This window comes from Squalius cephalus (assembly GCF_949319135.1).
Source record: "Squalius cephalus genome assembly, chromosome: 8".
Taxonomy (NCBI): Eukaryota; Metazoa; Chordata; class Actinopteri; order Cypriniformes; family Leuciscidae; genus Squalius; species Squalius cephalus.
The window spans coordinates 34,552,401-34,559,276 of NC_137129.1; the positions used below are offsets into that span (position 1 = coordinate 34,552,401).

The 6,876-nt window shown below is 35.4% G+C and overlaps 1 protein-coding gene across 1 annotated transcript in view; it reads right to left on the bottom strand.

The window, feature by feature from the left end:
- Positions 1-6,375, bottom strand: part of LOC307162794 (nuclear GTPase SLIP-GC-like) — a 37,064-nt gene extending 30,689 nt beyond the window's left edge. Inside the window, exon 1 of the mRNA XM_079878421.1 lies at positions 6,251-6,375. The gene's annotated coding sequence lies outside the window, so the exon portion shown is untranslated. The remainder of the gene's footprint in view (positions 1-6,250) is intronic.
- Positions 6,376-6,876: the final 501 nt, after the last annotated feature.

The window sequence follows — 6,876 nt, forward strand, 5'->3', positions numbered from 1 at the left end:
CATACACCATTTTTGGCTTTCGGGCGCACGTACACTTTTAGTAAGGATCCTACACACAGTTTTATAAATGAGACCCCTAGAATGACTGTAACACGTTTTGCTTCAACATTGTTCCATTATTAAACATTTTTTTATAGGGATGCACCGATCCGATACTCATATATCGGTATCGGCTCCGATACGGCCATTTTTGCCGGATCGGGTATCGGTCAGATGAGGCCGATCCAAATCCGATATTGTGCATATACTATTCTGTGTTTTTGTTAAGCCCCATAAAAGGCACACAAACATTATAAAGCTCCATAAGTTTACATGCACAATAAGCCATTATGTTCTGAAGCCATTATGTAGTATAATGTGAAATAGAAATTAATATTTAAGTGTTCAACTCAAGCTCACGTAAACGTTTCCCTCAGCTGCGGCTGTCAATCCAGCATTCAAACAGCGCGTCGCGTTCGGTTACGACAACACAATTAAACTCTCTCCAAGATGAATCAGTGTTACTATTATTATACTTGATCTGTAGATAAAGGTCTATGGTTTCGCATAAAACAACTTTATCTTGCTGGACTTTATTGCTGTGCCTTATGTATGAGCCATATTCAGTTTGTATTGTTTTATGTAATTTTGTCCTGTGCCACTGGGGGGCTGTATGTGCTTTGTGGCTCAGCTGATCTTGGATCAGCCCGGGTAGGTCATTTAACTTAGAGGAAACCCTTCTTATACTGTCTATGGGAAACCCAGACACGGGTGTTGCTGATTTGGGAAGCAAACAGTTTTCGACTGTGCCTTTGTGGTGAGCAATTCGGTTTGTTGTTTTGGTTACATGTATGAGTTATATTGCCGCTTTTTGATATATGGAGGAGAATAAATTTGCTAGATAATAGTAACATTACTGAACTCTCCGTTTGTTTTGTGTGAGGACGCACGGGCACATGTCAAAACTTAATTCGCTGTATTAGCAACCAGTACTAGACTTCGTTTAGGACTTAGTCAGTAGGCTACACCTTAATCATGTTACTTTCTACCGGGTGTCTGTTAGATCACAACACTGGAGTAAAGTCAGAGCACTATTTGTTCTTCACGCGCACAGTAACTGAAATTTAAAACTGTTAAAATAAAATGCTGAATAGACTATTCCATAGATAGATACTGTATAATACACAGTGTCGCCAAACTGCTCCGTCTCCAAAATGTTCGTACGCATGGGTCAGAGTTTGCGTGTAGGTGCGCAAATTTTCAAACTGGTAATTATAGCATTTATTAACATTTATATTTTTAAGCCACAATTTATTACTTTTAAATAAACTGTGTAGTAGATGCCCATTTTTAATAATTTATTAACAACAATTACAGACACTTCAATCCAATCAATCCATCAAATTTATCTTCAGTTATTTAGTCAAGTATAATAACTCCAGATGTTTATTTTCTGTCATTTATTTATTGGTGTCACCAGGCTCCCAGCGATTTAAAAAAAATGAGTCAGCTGACAGCCTGTATATAGGTCGCAATTAATACTCCTCCTCTACTTCTCATTGACTTAACACTTGTAACACCTATTTAAATGGTTATAAAGTTACTCAATATAATAATTTGGAACAGTGTTGTTGGGTTTGGCTAAGGAGGTGGAGTGTCATGTCAAATCACAGAAATGAAATTAAAGAAATTAAGCCGGCTTTACAGACAAAACATGAAATGATGAGCTTTCTGACCGATCTTAAATTGCATCTAGAGGGCTGAATTACAGTCTTGTGCTACAGCGCCACACTGGTCAAACTGTGTTAATGCAGGCCCTTACATTAGGTCATATGAGATCAAACGACTATTCAACAACAAAAATATCTGTCAACAAATATTTATCATTGATGTTGCTGATAATGTCGACTAATCGTTTCAGCCTTACTTTCAAGGCCCAGAAAGGTAGTATAGAAATTAAAATAGTCCATGTGACTACAGTGCTTCAACCTTGTTATGAAGTGATATGAATACTTTTTGTGTGCAAAAAAACCCAAATAATAACTTTACTTTATCATTTTCTTCTCTTCCCTGTCAGTCTCCACGCTGTTCAAATGAGCACCAGAACACATGCGTGTTATGTTAATGCAGGATCCTGCCAATTTCTGAGCCGGCGTTCTGACATATAACCCGGAAGTGCTGCGCTGTGTTTACAACGTGAACCGCGTCAGAGACAGACAGAGAAGAAATTGTTGAATAGAGTATTTATTTATTTATTTATTTTTTATTTTATTTTTTTGCGCACAAATTTGTTGTCGCTTCATAACATTAAGGTTGAACTACTGTAGACACATGGACTATTTTAACGATGTCTTTACTACCTTTCTGGGCTTTGAAAGTGGTTATGATGTTGCTGTCGAGGTCAGAAAGCTCTTGGATTTCATCAAAAATATCTTTTTATATTTAATTATATCATATTTGTGTTAGGAAGATGAATGAAGGTCTTACGGGTTTAAGATCAACATGAGGTTGAGTAATGACAGAAATTTTATTTTTGGATGAACTAACCTTTTAAGTCTTTCTCTTTGAGGAAATCAAAAAATGTCATGAACTCAACTTTTATAAATTTAAAAAAAAAGTCTTATTCTGTGTTGCGATGGCAGTTTACTATTCTGGTTCATTGGGACTGTTGGTCCATTTCCTTGACCCTCTTCTGTCTGTTTCACCTTTTTAACTGCCTCAGCATATGAAATTCCCTCTTGCATCCTGAATTTTTACAGTGTTCCAATGAACCACGCATCCCCCAAAGCCAGCACTGTTCACCTCCACAGTTACAGCTTTTTAGTGGTGTCCCTTGTTCACACTCCCCATAATCATGATGGCCACTACATCTAGCACATTGCTGTTTTCCCTTACAGACTGCAGCGACATGCCCATATTTTTTCATCATGGACTTAGGCCTTTTTTCCATCCGACCAATCCGATCAAAGAAACTATGGCAGAGTTATGTAAGGATCTAATCGTATTGCAGTTTTTCTCGATTGCTAACACATTATAACTGATTCAGTTGGCCCAATTTCCCAAACCATTCATTCAGTTGTTCTCAAAACAAAGACACATTTCTTTGGAATTCTCAGAATCTCTGCATTCTAACACTGGAGAGAGAGAGAGAGCTGAAAGAATCATCTCCAGGGTTTTTTATACTTGCACATAGCCTACAGTATAATCACACCAGTACTTTAGATGAGGGAAATTTCACTATTCTATGTACAGTAAACTATAGCACATGTTGTTCACCCTCAAACTTGTATTTGTCTACTTTATTTGCAGCCATTTGTATGTGTAGCCTACTGTATTTTTGCAGAACTGATAAATGACTGCCTAGTGCCTAGGGATATAGTCTTGTGTCAGAATACCAAAAAAAAAATGGCCAAATGTTTAGAGGATGCTGAATTTTCTTTTTGTTTTACTGTACTGTATTGTGGTGCATAAGTTTATATGAAAATTCTTTGGTATTTGAACTTTTCTTTTCTAGTGCTTTTCATCTAGGCCTACTGCAAGATCTTTTTACAGTAGTGTAATTCTTATTTTTTTCTCCAAAAGTTCATTGGTGTATTTTTACTGTACATGTACCTGTAAATTTATTGATGTTCTAATCTACACTGTAATAGACATTGAGGTGCAAAATAATTCCTGAATCTCAATAAGATGTTTTTGTTACTCTATTATGAATTGACCTCACCAGTGTTCAGTGTTCACAGTGGAGTAGTCTGTGTATTTAAATTTTCTGTCATTTGAGGCCAAAATTTGATTTTGACAGAAGAGAATGTTTTTGACTAGAATATTTTATTTTGACCTGGAAGTTTGAGGTTTGTGCAAGTTGGTGTATCGTTTTGAGATTGTGCTTATAGTTGTGAGAAAACAGTGAATTGTTTCATGAATTGTGTGTTTAATAGCAATCAAGAAAAACTGTAATAACTAGACTGAAAAGTTTGAAAGACAAATTTATACGAGCTTGTCTTAAAACAAACTTATAGTCTTGTTTCAAAGACGTAAATAGTGTGGTCCGTTAGACCAGAATATATAGATGTTCGCAAGATTTTAGATGGTTTCAAGGTTATTTGGGCTGGTTGCTAGGCTCTTGCTATGCAGTTGATGGGGTGTTGCTAGAGTATGTGGTATATAGTTGTTTTGGGTAACCACACACAGACATTCCCACCTCTGTTAGTAACAGTTGCCAAACACTGTTTTCAAAACTGATCCAGTCTCAGTGTTTTTATGTAATAGTATTTCTTTCTAATGTTAGAAAATTCAAACATTTTTGCTGCTCTGTAAAACGTGATTTATACCATCCAAGCAGGCTTTGAAATATTAATAAAACAGCTTGTCTTATTAATACAAGCTCAGAAACATATAGAATCTGTTGATATTCATATAAAGTACATTGAAATGGTGCCATGATGGATATTGAAATGCAAATGCAAAGAAATGTATTGACGCAAGTAAATACGGCAAATAATTTAACTGTTAACGCAAGTAGAAGCAACACGTGCATAAATGTAGAGATAATGTGTTTCAATAGTGATTATAAAAGGGGGCCTTTAGAGCTTTCATGGGTGGAAGATCTTTTGGGGAGAGAGAGCATACAAACAAGCGGAAGCCAGCTACAAGACCACATCCTCAGATTACAGCTCACAAATAACATAAATATTTATGATCATTTTATGTTGTGTTTTTGGTGTATTTTCTGGTCATTGTCCCACAGCAATCCAAAATAAATATTACATGATGTAATTGTTAAACAATTAAAGAAATGTTATTTTAGACATTAAAGTGATGGGGAGAGCGGGGCACAGCCAAAAACACTTTTTGACTTTCTCAGCATGTATAAATTCACTTGGGGTTCAGAGTATTTATTTTTTCCCACATTGATTTCACACATGTATACAACTGTGGTTTTGTTTCATTAACCCTCTGGAGTCTGAGCGGTTTTCTGGGCCCTGGGGGTGTTCTGACATGCTCTGACATTTGTGCTTTTTTCAGTTGCTTATAAACATACAGTGTATGTTTTTTTTTTGTTTTTTTTTTTTTCTTGATTTTACCCTGAAAGAATGGAAGTGAAATGTGACAACATGCCCCATAGGTGGGGCATGTTGAGCCCGATCTCACGGGAAAACGTACAAATTCTACGAGGTGGCTTATTCGTACGAATTCATACGACCTGACTCTTGCTGACCTTTGATTTTTGCAAGATCGTACATATTTTACGAATTGTCCAATTCGTGTGAATTCATACGAATGACCTACCCCTGACCCCGCCCCTAAACCTACCCATCACGTGGGTTTAGACAAATCGTACAAATTCGTACGAGCTAGGTCGTACGAATTAGTACGAATTAGCCAACTTTTTATCATTCGTACGAATTCGTACGAATTGGTCGTGAGATAGCGTTGGCATGTTGTAACACGTGAGAGGCACATTGTAACATGTCCATATGACTGCTTACATGTGATCTGATCTAATCAAAAAAAAATATACAAGACAAAATAAAATATTTTGTCAAAATAGAATTACATTTTTTGTTTAAAATAATGGCATTTTTTAATAATTAAAAATAATGTAATTTGAGTTTAACAAACACACCACAAAACACAGCTAGGCAGCATAGTTCAAAACATAATAATAATAATAATAATAATAATAATAATAATAATGATTAATAATTTCTGAACATTGATTCTGTCTTTATTCACCCTTTTCTCATGGTTTCTCAATATTATTTATACAAGTATAGAATAGAATAGCATAGTTCTTCTAATAGGGTCATATTGTAGTTCAGTGTTACAACGTGCCCCATCTGCGCAAATAGGATTTAAACCCGGATAGTGTCTTCTGCTGGTTAAATCAGCAGTAAAGAACTATCTCAACCTTTAAATAACAGATATACGTTTAAAATAATATCATATTTGTATATTTTAAATAAACACAAAAAACAGAGATGAAAAATTAAGATTAAGAAATGTACTTTTGCTATGGTTAAATGTTCAGTAATATCTTCCAAAGATTTTAATGTTGGCGCAATTTTTTTCCTCTATATAGTGTTTATATGGGCAACTAGTAAATGCACTAAGTTTTGCCATGCTGGCATGTGTGGAAAGTTTCGAACCGCGTGTTACAACTAGCCCAGCGTTAGGTAGTGCCCCACTCACCCCTATTTTTGTTTAACATTATATAGTCAGTATATATATATTAATTTTAGTCCAATTTAAGCATCATAATTTGAAGGAAAACTTACCATATATCTCCAGATAGAGTCTGTGGGACAGGAGACTGTTGTCGATTCAGCTGTTAAGTTGAGCAGATTTGATTCACTAATGTTTGATAATTGTTTCGTTATATCGACATTTCCTGCACATGACACACTTTTACTTTCATTTCTAAGTAAGTGTGCTGAGGAGAAAAAAATCTATTTCTGGAAAAAAAAAATACCGGCAGGAAGGAAATTTGTTGTCCCATTGTTGTCAATTTACATTGTCTACATGTTTCTAGAGCTCCTCGTGATATTCTGCAATTGGTGATGAAGCAATTAACATTTGAGCATGAATTCTGATGATTTGGATTGCAGCGCACAAATAAATTGATCAATATTTATGATCATCGAATACTGTGTTTTTAAGTGTATTTTATGGTCAGTGTCCCAGTGCAAAAAAAAACACTTTTTGACTTTCTCAGTTTGTGTAAATCCACATGGGGTTTAAAGTATTAATTTTGTTCCACATTAATTTCACAAGTACATTAATGTAATTTTGTTTCATTATTACAGTGTTTACTTTTTCTGTATTTACCCTGAAAGAATGGAAGTGAAATGTGACAACATGCCCCATTTAACATATGAGGGGCATGTTGTAACATCTTGA